Genomic DNA, 15,391 nt, shown 5'->3' with positions numbered 1-15,391 from the left:
CTTAAATGAGCCTCGAACAGTCATCCCCAAGTGGCCCTCTCTGCCCACTGCTCTCGGGCGCAGTCAGTCAGACCCTATCCTCATGTATGTTCTTCCCCTCCACCCCCAAACCACCCCCCGCCCACCCCTCAAAGCCGCTAACACCAGCCATGATGTGACGCTGTTCATCACAAATAAACCAAGTCTCCAACGCTCTTACAGAACAGCCCTGTGTTACTCACAGTCACTCTGAATTGTCCGGTGCTGACGGTATCTTCCAGCAGTGAGAGAATGTCTCTCCTCTATATCTCCATCTGCTTCCTCGTCTTACAATGTAAGTGTTTGTTTCCATTACACAGCAATGTTGAAAGTCATCATTACAATGTGCGATATAATAATAATCCTTGCGTTGATATAGCGCCTCATCACTTCGATGAGACGTTTCAATGCACTGCGGGAAAACACTGTAAAGTGAGATGATTGTTTTATTTGTGGGGAAATTCAGCAGCGAATTGGTATCATTAATATTATGACAATTATGTTATATGTAAAAATTATTCGTATCAATTAACACAAAAATGGTATTGTATATCGTGATAATATTATATTAATTGGTGTCAATCAAAATCAAGCCAAGGCTAGGGATAAAATTTACATAGCTGTTGACCTTGCTGAAGACTTGTTAAACTAATGTTATGTTGTGTATAATTTTCAAGTGTTTTCAGTGCCTCAGTAAAGCAGACGCCTTCCGCTATTAGGAGACAAGAATGCGAGTCTTTGACCATCAACTGTGTCTTTGAAGCTGCGTCTTATGAAACGTTCAGTAAAATGGAATTTTATAGAAAATTTTCAAACGAAAGAGACTGGAAGCGGATCCCTCTTGAAGCACGCTTTTTAGTAAAGACAGACAAGGGATCGATGTCGTCTTCCCTGGAAATTAATGCTTTGCAAGTTCAAGACAGCGCTGACTATAAATGTACAGCTCGGTACTGGGATACCACAGTGCTGTATCTGGCCTTCAGCTAATACAAGAAGCTCCTTCACCAATTCAAAGGATAAACAGAGAGTCTGTGAACTTGCAATAAATTCAAAGCACATCCCTCATTCCTGTTTGATGCACAATGACACTTCCTTTAAGAAACAACAATTACTTATGGATATTTCGGAAAAGATTATTGGTATGTATGCACATTGGAAATCTGCTAGGATTCATATAACTAATTATTTGTTCCACGAGACACGCGGCATATCAAGTCCAACTATCACAATATTCAAAAGATTGTTAAATGTTGCGTGATTGATTGACCATTTGTGAACGGCTGACACATGTCAACAGTTTCTCAAACCATTGGTTTTTGAATTTACAATAAACACTGTGTTGGGATTGGGACGATCACATTGTCAACCATCAGCACAAATATTGCGCAACTATTTTCTTGGAAACACATGAGACTTGATCACTGACAACCGTATACTACTTAATGCTCCTGAATGTGTCGACACTTTGCTTTCAAAATTACTTATTTCAAACGGACATTTCTGGATTTATTTGTAGAGAGGTGTTCTTTGTGCGGTACACTTTGTCTCTGTTTGGGAGGAAATAATATTGAAAATAAACATGTTTTATACAAAAGAATAGTACGAAGATGGAACCACTGGTGGATCGGTAAGGATTAATGGCCAATTTGTCAGTGTTTGTTTGCGTTAGTGACAGTGTTAAACAGTGATCTGACAGAACAGTTTTTGCGCCTCACAGAATGAGAGTTGTGTGACTGTGGTTCTTTAACGAAGACGGATCAGGAACCAAAGTAATTGTAACAAAAAGTGAGTGAATCAATAATCGATCGAAATTAATTGAAATTAAAAGAAACGAAAAGCAACTGGCGAAGAAAAAAAGAAAGACAGAAAGACAGAAAGAAAGAAAGAAAGAAAGAAAGAATGAATGAATGAATGAATGAATGAATGAAAGAAACAAAGATAGATAGATAGATAGATAGATAGATAGACAGATAGATAGATAGATAGATAGATAGATAGATAGATAGATAGATAGATAGATAGATAGATAGATAGATAGATAGATAGATAGATAGATAGATAGATAAATAGATAGATAGATAGATAGATAGAAAGAAAGAAAGAAAGAAAGAGGGAGAAGGGGACAGAAAGCACTTTATGTTTTATTCCACAAGTGAAACTGCATTGAGCTGCTCACAGACTGAGAGAGAAACTGATATTGGCAGCAAACCAGAGAATAAACCTCCTCCAGCAGCGGTCTTAAAGTAAAGATATTTACAGCAGGAAACTCTCCAGTTGCCTCAACTGTAAATCCGCAGAGTTAACGGTACAATCTGACATCTGACTCTTTGCTAAACATTCCCATGATCACAGACACCCAAAGCCTCAATGTGGATAATCAGCTTCAGCAAACAAATATATGATTAGAGGAACAAATCTAAATTAAATAGTGCATTTAAGAGAGATCATGTCAATTGTGTGGCACGAACAGTCACACTGTTTGTGCTTGCATTAAAATATGGTTCATATTTGGAGCAGAGCACTGTAAATTTAATCCATTCAGAATTTCTTAATTTCACTGTTACAACAGTAATCCTTATAATTGGTGAAAAGAATTTCACGTACAAATTAAGAATGATGTCAAAGCCTTCGAAAAGGAGTCAAATGGTTTTACCATAGTGATTCCAGGGAAGAGTGGCTTCATTTATGTGAAGAGACTACTGTCAGGCAATGTTCTCCGTAGAGCAGCGAAGGTTGAGAGGAGATTTAATACAAATGTTCAAAATTGTGAAAGGATTTCGATAGGGTAGATGAGGAGAAAGTGCTTCCGCAGTCCAGTGAATCAGTTTCCAGAGGACACAAGTGTAAATTAAACGGTAAAAGAACCAGAAGGGATATGAGGAAAATTTTGTTTATGTGCAAAGTTTTTACAACCTGCAATGCACTGCCTAAAATTGTACTGCAAACAGATTGTACAATAAACATCAAACTGGAATTCGAAGAAATACGATGCAACGCTACGGGTTAAGACATTAAGAGAATGGGATTAGGAGTAGATGGACTGCTCCTTCGTAGAGAAGGTAAAGGCAGTGTTGGCCGAGTAGCCTCTTTTTGCGCGATACGATACTATGATTCGAAGTAACTTGAAATTAAAACCCCACAGGATCGAGTAATGCAGTTTGCCAGACACAGCCTCAACAATCGGCTTTTGCTGGTGAGACCGTTTCATTACATTGCAAATATATATTTCTCAGTGAAGAGGATTTAAGCATCTACTGGTACCGTCAGTCCCCTGGCGAGGCACTGGAATACCTGCTCCAAAGAGAACCCTCAGTAGAGGGAGGAAACCCCACCGGAGGTCGTATTTCTGCTTCTCTTGACACTGCCAAGAAAATCAGCGTTTTAACCATCGCCGACCTGCGGCTGACAGACTCCGTTATGTATCACTGTGCACTCAGTCTGCACCACAGTGATACACATCATAGGAAGCCTCGTACAATAACCCTCATCACAGCCAAAGCTGGGAAACAGTACAGTACAGTCAGTGATAGTCAGTGTAACAAACCCTCTCACAACTGCCACCGTGGCTTACATCTGATTGAGTTCATATCAAGTCATTCTAAAATCTTTAACCTGGAAACGTGTTACAATGTTGAATTCACTGCCTGAAAGTGTGGTGGAACAAGATTCCATAACAGCTTTCTGAAGGGAATTGGACGTGTACTCACTCAGGAAAAAAAACTAAATGCAGCGCTATTTGGAAAGTGTGGGATCCATTGCTTAGCTCTTTCACATCATCTTCCCGGTCAGATCTTAAAGACAAGCCAAACATAGTAACAGCATTGAATATGTTGAATAATTTAACACTCCTTGAATTTCACATAGCTCCTTTTCACGACTTCGAGGTGTTTCAAAGTGCTTCACAGAAAATATAGTTAAGTGAATTGACTGTATATATTCCCTGCGAATTTCGAAAGCCAAATACGCATAGCATTGTCCCACAAACAATCACAGATCAGTGATGATCAATTATCATTATTATTTTTGTTTGAAGGAATTATTACTCAGTAAATTATTTGGTGGCATAGAGCAGAAACATTGGACGGAATGGCTTCCTTCTCTTCTGTTATAATCCACGATCCTGTGGTTCTCTGTTTCTAATCAAACACATATAATTCATCGGAAATTGGAATGTGTTTCTCAGCACATGCACACTTCGCACTTTACTTTTTGAACGACATAAATGAAAGCACACGTTATCACTGCCTGGGCTGGAGCTAATCACCTCAAATACCTCACAGGTAATCCATGGGCATCTGCAGATAGAACTGAGACGATGGGAGGAATTAAGTTCCTGTTGGCCCTCGCTGATTTAATGATAGTTAACCAAATAAGGCCAATCGCCAAAGTTTCGGGCAATGTTCCACATTGATTGCATAGGTTTTATCAGTGGAGTCATGTAGCTCAGTGTTCAGCGCGCACACTCCGCAAGCGAGAGACCCAAGTTGACTACCTGTAGGGCAAAATATTGGGCAAGTTTCCTCACTCCACCCACAGCATACAGGAAACTGATTGTTAATCTATCGAATAAAAAGGCGGATCGCATTTCGGGTGCAAAAATGCCTTCAAAAACAATTCATGATAAACTGATCACTTAATCCATGACTTGTTTGTGAGCCACTGGTTTGCGCAATTGGCTGCAGCGTTTCGAATGCAAAATGTATTCAACTCACTTTACAGTGTATTCTGTGAAGCTCTATGGGATGTCTGGAAGACTTCGTAAGGCGATGTATAAAATGTCAGTATTAATTATTGATTAAATCTGTTTTTTATTTAAAACTTTTTTTTCCGGCCTGACCAGTGGAGATTGTATTACCCATACGGTGCCTTCAGTGACCAAGACAGAAGGGGGACAAGTGGCTTTGTACAGTAACTAATTTACATCGCTGAGTGGCTATTGATTCTTCTGATACCGACTGAGCAAAGCTGTAAAGGTTACTCCAACCCTGAAGCCGATTTCGGTCAATCTCGTTCGATTCGCATGAACGAATTGAAAATTTCCGATTTCACGTCAATTAAATTCATTTGCACAAACAGCATCTGACAGTTTTCTCTCTTGCAGTTCAACAGCTGATCTTTCACTTTCAAAGACAAAAAGATCTGCTCCACCTGTGGACAACAGAGATATTGCAGACTGGAGAATGGCTTCCTTATCTGATCGTATTGTTCTCAAAACCCGACATGATAGCAGTGCTGGGAAACTCAAAATTTAACTTTTTATTACTCAAAGCAACACAAAGTTCTGGACAGATAAGGCACAAGAGTGGAACATGTTGCTTTATTTACCACAATTTTGCAAAGATGTATTTCATTCAAGATTGATTTCCGGATTCATAATTAATCAGAATATACTGCGAATATTTCTATTGTGTACACATCTATGGATAAACAATGGAATTTCTATTATCAGCTTTGAAAAAGATTGCTTACTGATTGACGCAAGAGTAGTACTGAAAGGGAATAAAGTGAATCTGTGTCAGTCTGTCTCAGGAGCTCAGTAGCACTCTCGTTTTTGATTCAGAAATTTCTGGGATGATGCTTCACATTGGGAATAGTTAAGTGCCATTGGACATTGAACTTCCATCTGAACAGTCAGCCAGATCTGAGTTGAACGTTTCATGAAAAGGTCCGCACCTCCAACGATGTAACACAGCCCCATCACTGCACAAGAAATCTAGTTAAGGCAATGTGATTCCATGTCCCAATATGGGGCTTGAACCAACAAACTGCTGACCCAGAGGTTAGATTGATTCCACTGAGTAAGGCTGCGACACACTGCCCTTTGGATATTTCTGTTATCCATCACGTCCAGGATTTTTCTAGGATACATAATTTCCTTTAAACACATCCCATCAGTTAATAATACACAAAGTCTGAAACTATTTACGTGTGACTGACATTCAGGATTTATTTATCCAGTTTTCTCAAACAAAACTTTTGAATGAGGTATCGTTGAAATAACGTCAATCGGCATAATAAGTGGTACAGATCCTTTCAACAATGCATTCAGATATGTAATGTATTGTGTTACAATGATGAGGAAAGGTACTATATACTTGCAGGTAAATTTATTAATGATCGGGCCAGTGTATCTCCGAGAAGCATGAAACTGTTCATTGTTTTGCAAGAATATTGATTTCTATTAATTTCAGTGAGTCTATGAATTTGTATACAAACAGGAACCCGATAATCCGTTTTTATGTTTCGATTAACTCTATTTCGATTAATTCTATGTGAGTGTCAAATCAGTAGTAACTCCAGGTGTGTGTGAAAACGTTTTGCTGGTGTTTGTGGCTATTTATAACTTCACGAAATGTTCTTGTAAAAAATAATAAGATGGTCGATCAATCAAAAACTGTTGGTGGGACGATGCTCTCCGAAATTTGGTGCCGCATTTACCCAAAATAATATGCAATCAATTTATTTTAAAATATATTCTGTGAAGCAATTTGAGATGTCCCGAAGACGTGATAATGCACTGAATCAAACCCAACAATTATTATTAGAATAGCTAGAACAGGTCTACTCTGCATAGACCAAGCTTGCTGTATGTAGATCAGGCCTGTTATACAGAGACCAGGCCTGGTATACTGAACCAGGCCCTGTAATACGGAGGCAATGCCTGTTATAAGAGAGCAGGCCTGTTATAAAAAATAGGCCTGATAAACAGAAACGAAGCTTGATATACAGATAACAGCCTGCTCTACAGAGACCACACCTGTTATATAGACACCAGAACTGTTGTACAGAGACTTGGACTGTGATGCAGAGACTAGGCATGTTATATAGAGACCAGACCCGTTATGGAGTGACCATGCCTGTTATGCAGAGAACAGGCCTGTTACACTTTGACCAGTCTGTGATACAGAGACTAGGCATTACAGAGGGACTTGGCCTGTTTTACAGGGCCGGGACAATTTATGCAGAGACCAGGGTTGTTATGCTGAGGTCAGGCCTGTTGTGTAGATAATCGATTTGTTATAGAGTGACCAGGCCTGTCATGCAGAGAAAGATCCTGTTATACAGAAGCCAGGCCTATTATACAGAAACATGCCTTTTATACAGACACCAGGCCTGTTAAACAGTGACCACGCCTGTTATCAGAGATCAGCTCTGTTATACAGAGACCAAATCTTTTAAACAGGCCTGGAAAAAGCTGACCAGGCTTGTTATGCAGAAAACAGACCTTTTTTTTACAGCAACCAGGCTTGTTATACAGATACCAGGCCTACTATCAGAGACCAGGACTGTTATACATGCTCCAGGCAAGTTATAACGAGACCAGAACAAAACACAGCAAAAAGGCCCGAGGATGAATTTCTGAAGAGCACCGCTGTTGGGAAACAGCAGAAAGAGCCATTTGAAATGCCTAAAAAGTTATGCTAGAAACGTAAGAGTGAAACTAGGAGAGGTCAGAACCTTGAAGGTGGAGAGGGAGCTGCTCCTTTTGTGGTCAACCGAGGTATTGTAGGCTGGAGAATGGTTTCCTTATCTGATTGTTATGTCCTCAAAGGGCGACAAGGCAGCAGTGCTGGGGATTGTATATCTTTCTGCATTGAATAGCCTTTTTTCATCATTTAAGATTTTGACAATATCAACACAGAGTCGTGTCTCAGAGCGCTGCACGGGATATACTGTCAAGTGTGCTTTTTACGATAATGGTTTGTGCAGCAATGTACCACACACAGCAGTAGAGAGAGTAACAAATATGGTGGGGTATTGGAAAAAGGAAGGTGAAACTCCCTTCACTTTGGAATCGTACCTTAGAATAATGATACACGTTTCGTCCAGAAATATTCAGTGAATTCCCTTTGTAGTGTATACTGTGAAGCGCTTTGAGACTTCTAGAAGACGTGAAAAGCGTTATATCAAATAGAGGATTACTATTATTATTAACATCATCCATCACATCCTCAGAGGGTACCTCAGATAAAGTTGTGTCCAGAACTGAGAAATCCTGACAAAGCAGCTCTTCCCCATCACTGCAGCTGAGTGACAGTCGAGCTAATAAAAGTTTACAGTCTTATGTATACACCATTATAAGCCATTCAGACCTTGTGGCATTGACCATTTCCAACATTGTGTTTGGACTTCAACCCCAAATATTCTAAATGAGAGGCGAAAGAGAGCGTCACTTACAGAGACAGGATAAAGCGTCAAGAAATAATGATATTCGCTTGAAATTTGAAAGGAACTTATTGCTGATATGGACAAATGAAGGCAAACTATTTTTGTCGATTAGTGTAAATAATTTTACAAAGGTCACTTGCAGAGTGGGGAGGCAAATGGTCACTGGGATGTGATACCAGAGAGTGGGGGCAGATAGCCTGAAGGCCCAATGGCGTGATGTGCAGTGCAGGGCAGGGCACATGGAAAAGGCGAAGGGAAGAATCGGATCAGTTCATAGGGTGTAAGGAGTTTGGGCAGTTTAGCAGTGTAGCTCAGCGGTTAGAGCGCTCTCTTTGCAAGCGAGAGACCTGAGTTCAATTCCAGGCAGAGGGCGAAACCTTGGGCAAGTTTCCTTACACCACACAGAGCCTAATAATAAACCCTCCAAAACCAAAAACAATAATAAATTGGTCATTTTCAATCCACGACTGTTTGTGGGACATTGCTGTGCGCAATTGGCTGCCGCGTTCGCCCACAAATATACAGTCAATTCACTTTACAGTGTGTTCTGTGAAGCGCTTTGGGACGTCCTCCCGACGTGAAAAGCGCTATATCAAATGCAAGGATTATTATTATTATTACCAGCTGATCTTTCATATTGAAGTGCGGAAATATCTGCTCCCCTGTAGCCACCCGAGGTACTGCAGAGTGGAGACAGGCTTTCTTATCTGATTGTAATGTTGTCAAAAGCCGACAAGATATCAGGGCTGGGGATCTCTTAAGTTAACGCTTTATTACTCGAACCAACACAAAGTTCTGGAGAGGTAAAGTACAATAATAGAAACATGTTACTTTATTTACCAAAATTTTCTAAATCGTTACAGTATATTCTACATTATTTTACTATATATTCTGTGAAGCACATTGTGAAGTCCCTAGGATTTGATAATGTACTGTATCAAATCCAAGGAATATTAAGATAACACTGGACAAATCCTATTTAACAGAGATGTTGATTTCTATTCAGAGGCCATTGACCTTCACTTGGAGTACGAATTCAACTTATTGTCTGTACGGACAAATGAAGGCAAGAAATATTTTGGCGAATAGTGTAAACCCATTGACAACGATCAGGGTGATGTATACAATGATATGGGGGTGAGCATCACTGCTTACTAGTTGTTTTTCGTGCAGTTCGTGTTATATATTAATGCATCCCAGAATAAGGAGTGAAAATTACAAAAAAAAATCAATTTAATTGTAAGAAGTATCGAGGGCCATGTGAGAACAATGTTAAACCAAATTAAGTAAATATTATAACCATTTGAATTAGTGTTAATTCGCCATTGACCGGTAGATTAGGCCTAATATGTGTGATCAAATATTTGTTCCGATGAGTTAGCTCTGGTGGGTAGACATGTGGGGTGAGAACCCGACACACATGTGAGCACATTGTCGCCTGAGTCTTAAATCTCACAGAGCTTTGACCTACTGTGTTTCAGAGGCCTGTAATTATAGCACAGCAACTCTCTTATATGTTCTATTTGTGCTACGTATTTTGTTCTTTGCTGCTACATTATTTGCGTTATTTGACATCTTTCAAGTTGTAATAATAGTGGATTTAGATAACTCGATATAACGTGTTAATTTGGCCGCTGTTTACTTCAACCACGCATCCAGGTCCAGCTGCAAAGCACCAGAAATTCTATGGTGTAGCCCGTGTCGATAAAAATAATTTGTATCTCTTTGTATGATCTGCCTCTGCAGCTTTCGCTCCAGTAGTCCTCGTCCCGCAAACTCCTACCCCTTCACCCCCATCCACCAAAATGACATCCCCCAACCCGCCATCCCCCGTCTCTTTCTCTCTCTCACACACAAGCATTATTATTATTATTATTATTATTATTATTATTATTATACATTATTAAGGACGGAATTTATTTCAAGCTCCACATCCAGAACCTTCAGCAAAGCACCAGAAACTGCAGGGCGCAGCGTCTGCTAAATAACATGAATTTATGTTAACTCTCCTGATAATCTGTCGCTTTAACTTTCGCAGTCTGTCCAACTCTTTTTTCTCTGTATGTCTCTCTCGCACACACACACACACACACACACACACATACACACACACACTTGTCTCAAGCAGAAAACCAGCAGCAGCTCAGATGTAATCTGACAGCAGTTGCAATGGTAACTCTTTCAAACCCAAAAGGGCACCACAGAACTTTAGTAATTTATAGCTCAGAATAAATTCATTTGGAATACCTGTGATCAAATGATTGTAACATTTGCTCACATGAGTTGGTTCTGGCGGACAGATATGTCGGCTGTGGACACAACTCAGATGTCCGGGAAATTGGGCCTCTGAGCTTTAAATTTCACAGTGATTTGATCTCCAGTGTTTGCGATGCCTGCAGTTATAGCACAGAAACGCTCGGGAAATTTATTTTCTGCTCATAACGTTAGTATTGTTAATAGTGGATATGGATAAATACCCCCCACCCCACACCCCGATCTATTTCTCTCTCACACACACATGCAAACACAGTTGATTTCAAGCAGGAAACACTCAACCGGATGAGATGTTATCGGATATCAGTTGCCATAGTCACTCTTTACGTCTCAGAGAGGGATCACTGTGTGTTGAGCGTTTGCAAAACAGAAGGGAGACATTTTTTGGACGTGTCTTTGAATGTAAAACGTGTTTAGTCCATTTCACCAGCCTTTCTCTGTAGCACTGGATGTTAGTTCTGCTTCACAAAGGAGAGACAACATTAAAGTGAGTTTATTTCAGAGAGTGGGAAATGAACTATATAAAATATTAAACTGCATTCCCCATGAAACAGCCAACCACACAGCAGCATAGACATTAGGGCTCAGAGCCTCAGGAGGCCATGGGTACCCAGGGCACAGCACAGATATTGGAGATCAGAGCCTCAGGAGGCCACGGATGCACAGGGCAGGGCACAGACATTTTGTCTCAGAGCCTCAGGAGGCCACGGATACCCAGTGCAGAACATAGAAATTGGAGCTCAGAAACTGTGGAGTTGAAGGACAATCAATAACAAAAACTTAGATTTGTGTAGCGCCGTCCAAGCCGGACGGCGTCTCAGAGCGCTTCGCAATAAATATTACCGAGGCGGAGCGAGTGGGAAAAGGAAGGAGGTGAGCAAAGGCGCGGCCCTGACTGTAGGAAGAGAGGTGGGAGGCTGAGGGGCACGAAGATGCAGTGCTAGTGGGTGAAAAGACGCAGGAGGATGAGGCTGACAGGCGGACATATTTACTATAGTTGAAAGGAAGTCCATGAACTCCTCGCACTTGGCGTTGGATGCGAAGATTGTGGAGGCCTGAGGGAGCGAGCGGCGGAGGTAATGGGTAGTGGAAAAAAAGGCCTTTAGAGTTGTTTTTTTGTCTCCAGGATGATGTTGGAGAAGAAGGCCGTTTTCGCACGCGTCAAAGAGAGTCTGTAGCTGTGGAGATGCTCGAGCCACAGTTGGTGGTGATCTGTCAGGCCACTTTTTGCCATCTGCGCTCGAGCAGTCGGGATTGGACAACCCAACATCACTGCCCTCTAATCCACATCATTACCCTCTACCCCATATCATTGCCTTCTACTCCACATCACTGCCCTCTAATCCACATCATTACCCTCTGCCCCATATCATTGCCATCTACTCCACATCACTGCCCTCTTCCCCACATCACTGTACCCTCTACCCCACATCACTGTCGTCCTCTAATCCGCATCACTGCACTCTACCCCACATCCTTGCCCTCTAATCCATATCACTGTCCTCCACCACACATCACTACACTCCAACTCACATAACTGCCCTCTAATCCACATCACGACCCTCTAACCCACATCACTGCCCTCTACCCCACATCACTGCCCTCTACCCCACATCACTGCCCTCTACACCACATCATTACCCTCTACCCCATATCATTGCCCTCTACTCCACATCACTACTCTCTACCCCACATCATTGCACTCTAATCCATATCACTGTCCTCTACCCCACATCTCTACACTCTACCCCACATAACTGCCCTCTAATCCACATCACGACCCTCTAACCCACATCACTGCCCTCTACCCCACATCACTGCCCTCTACTACACATTACTGGCCTCTACCCCACATCACTGCCCTCTACCCCACATCACTGCACTCTACTACACATTACTGGCCTCTACCCCACATCACTGCACTTTACCCCACATAGCTGCCCTCTAATCCACATCACGACCCTCTAACCCACATCACTGCCCTCTACCCCACATCACTGCCCTCTACTACACATTACTGGCCTCTACCCCACATCACTGCACTCTACCCCACATCACTGCCCTCTACCTCACACCTCTTCAGTGATCCAGGTTGTATTTCGTGAGAATCACACCGAATTTCAGGTCACGAACCTGCTAATTCTTCTGCAATCCATTGTGGTCAGGGACAGACAGATGTAAGTGGTTTGTGTGTTCTGCACTTGAAAACAATGACAAACAACTGGGCGGTTACATGACCATTTGATATTTATTGAAGTCTATTTGATTTTAACTCACCATTTACAATCTGTTTGTTAATTAGATAAACAGTCAAGAGCAGATATCACTCTTGTGACACATGGTGGGTGCTGTCATAACATCAATTCTCTTTTGTTTGCTCATGTACTTTTACCATTATTCCCAAAACTAATACTCGCCGTGGTTTACAGAATAAACATAGAACTTTCTGGTTCCAATACAAGTTTCATCTGAAACTGGATCTATTTTTAACCAACTGACCAATGACTCATTTTAGGAAATAAAATAACATGATTGATATAATTCAACAAAAATAACTAAACAAATATGTGCAGATATCTAATAATTTTGTCACAATCAATGTTTTAAAATGACGAGAAAATAAAAAAAATTCGTAAGCGCAGTTGCAGTCTAGAATCGTAAGCATAAAAGTAAATTCAAAACAAATTAGAAAAGGATAAAAAATACAACCATTTTCTGTGTAATATGATAACACTAGCGAAGGCGTCAGTTTACTGCAATGTTTAAAATATGCATTATATTCACCCTGAAATGCAAACAAATCATTCTGAAAATCACAGAAGAATGTTTTACACAGAACACACATGGAAACTTGCTATCACAGAAAGATGTGACACGGGTTCATGTTAATTGCGTTGGTAAGTTGTTGGAACGTGTATATTCATTTTATCCACTGGTTTTCTATCTAAAGATAATCAGTAATTATTGGTGATGAAATTTCGGTTGAATGGCTCTGTAAAATAGACAATAAAAGATATTATTTAAAGGAAATAATTTATTCTCATCAATAACATAATGTTGATCCATTTATAACATCCTAAAGTACAGCACATTGGCTATGACAATCTCTGGGGCTGTTACTTGGGTTTCATTCACCGGCTGCTGTTTGAGAGACTGTTTCCAACTGTTTTAGTTAATGTTTCTGTCATTTGATACGACATTTATTAAGGAAGAAGGACGTTTTACGCTCAAATAGCAGAAGGTGAAATCAGCTTTTGATTCAGGAAAATAAAATAAAAGTTTTGCGCATAACGTATAGGACCAATAATCTCTGAGTCAAATAAAGAAAATAATTCCAACAGTTCAGAATAGTAAATATAAATTAACGTTTTAGTCGCATCCAACCATGGATCACATCACTGTGAAGTTTCTGACAGGAAGTTTTTAATTTTAATTCCATCATCAATTGGCGTGAATACATGTGTGACGGCTGCACATGATCACTGCCATTCTGTCTAATATCAGCCTCAAGTCAGGATTGTGAATGATTAAAATCACTGACCGGTGTTGGTCAAGTTGTATAACCATTACAATCACCTGTAACTGTGATTACTCGTACACAGGTCACCAGGACGATCATATCAATCATTGGCGGCTTTCTGTGATGTAAGTAATGCTGTAAATCATGAAGACCTAAACTCACCTGTTTGATGGGGATGTTGCGATCAGACGGTGCAGAGCTCAGGAGATTCCCTTTGATTCCCAACGGGAAGTTGTCTGTTCTTCTCGGTGTCATTCGCACAGTCAATATCATCGTAATCATAACCACACTGACTGGTGTCAACAGGAAACAGCGGGTCACTGTCTGTGTGATGTCCACCCTCTGCAGAGAGAGCCATCATTTATTAGTGATTACATTCAGAAAGGTGTCACTGTGTGTCTGTAAGTGTGTGTCTGCGTCTGCATTTGTGTGTCTGTATATATGTGAGTCTGTGTGTCTATGTGTGTTGTCTGTGTGTTTGCCTGTGTGTGCCTATCTGTCTGTGAGTGTCTGTGTGTTGTGTGTCACTGTGTGTGTCTGTCTGTGTGCGCCTGTGTCTGTCTATGATCGTGTATGTGCTGCGTTTGTGTCTGTGTGTACACAGGTATGTTGTGTATGTCTGTGAGTCTCTGCGTGTGTACCTGTGTGTTTGTGTGTGAGTGAAAAATACCGATTGCGGAGATAACCATCTTGGATTTCTGATTGTGTGTCTTACCTCCATCACTACGATCAGCATTTTAAAAAAACTGGAAAGGTTGGGCATTCAAGATGGAATTCCTCCTCACTTGTTAAATTTTAACCAGATTATAAATTTTTAAACGCGCGTTTCAATAATTGCTGATAGTGCTGTAAACGATTATTTCCTCCATTGTATTTTGGTTGTTATTAACAAGACGTAGAAACAAGGAAATCTGCGTTAATCGGTAAGTCACAGCACCATTTTATATGTGCAGTTATTCACACTGCACAGAGCACCATTCTGTATGTGCAGTTAATGGCGTTACAGAGCGCCTCGGAGATGAATTCATCAAACCCTGAAATATCCATTTCAGATTGCACATCGACCCGTAATTATTCTGATTTTAGATATCACAACAAGGCCAAATATCTCCAGCTGCCCTATTACCAATCCCTTGCTGCAAACACGTACCAACTCGCCTACACATACAGTCACTACACATTGAAGCCTGTCCGAGACGTCCTAACTTGAAAGGCACTGCACAATTGTGATTCTTGTTGTCCTTATGCCATTACATTTCTGTATGGAATGGAAGATTGATGATAATTGCGACTGTGATGATGATTTTCACTCCCAGATGTGTTGCTGATTAAATATCTCGTGGCATTTCGAGCTCGGGGTCTTATTCTTAGTAAGTCTCGGTGCGCCGATGTATCTATATCGTATCTGGT

The sequence above is a fragment of the Callorhinchus milii genome, unplaced genomic scaffold, assembly GCF_018977255.1.
Source record: "Callorhinchus milii isolate IMCB2004 unplaced genomic scaffold, IMCB_Cmil_1.0 Scaffold136, whole genome shotgun sequence".
Taxonomy (NCBI): domain Eukaryota; kingdom Metazoa; phylum Chordata; class Chondrichthyes; order Chimaeriformes; family Callorhinchidae; genus Callorhinchus; species Callorhinchus milii.
The sequence above is the reverse complement of the archived record's forward strand: the minus strand, read 5'-3'. Positions refer to the sequence as shown.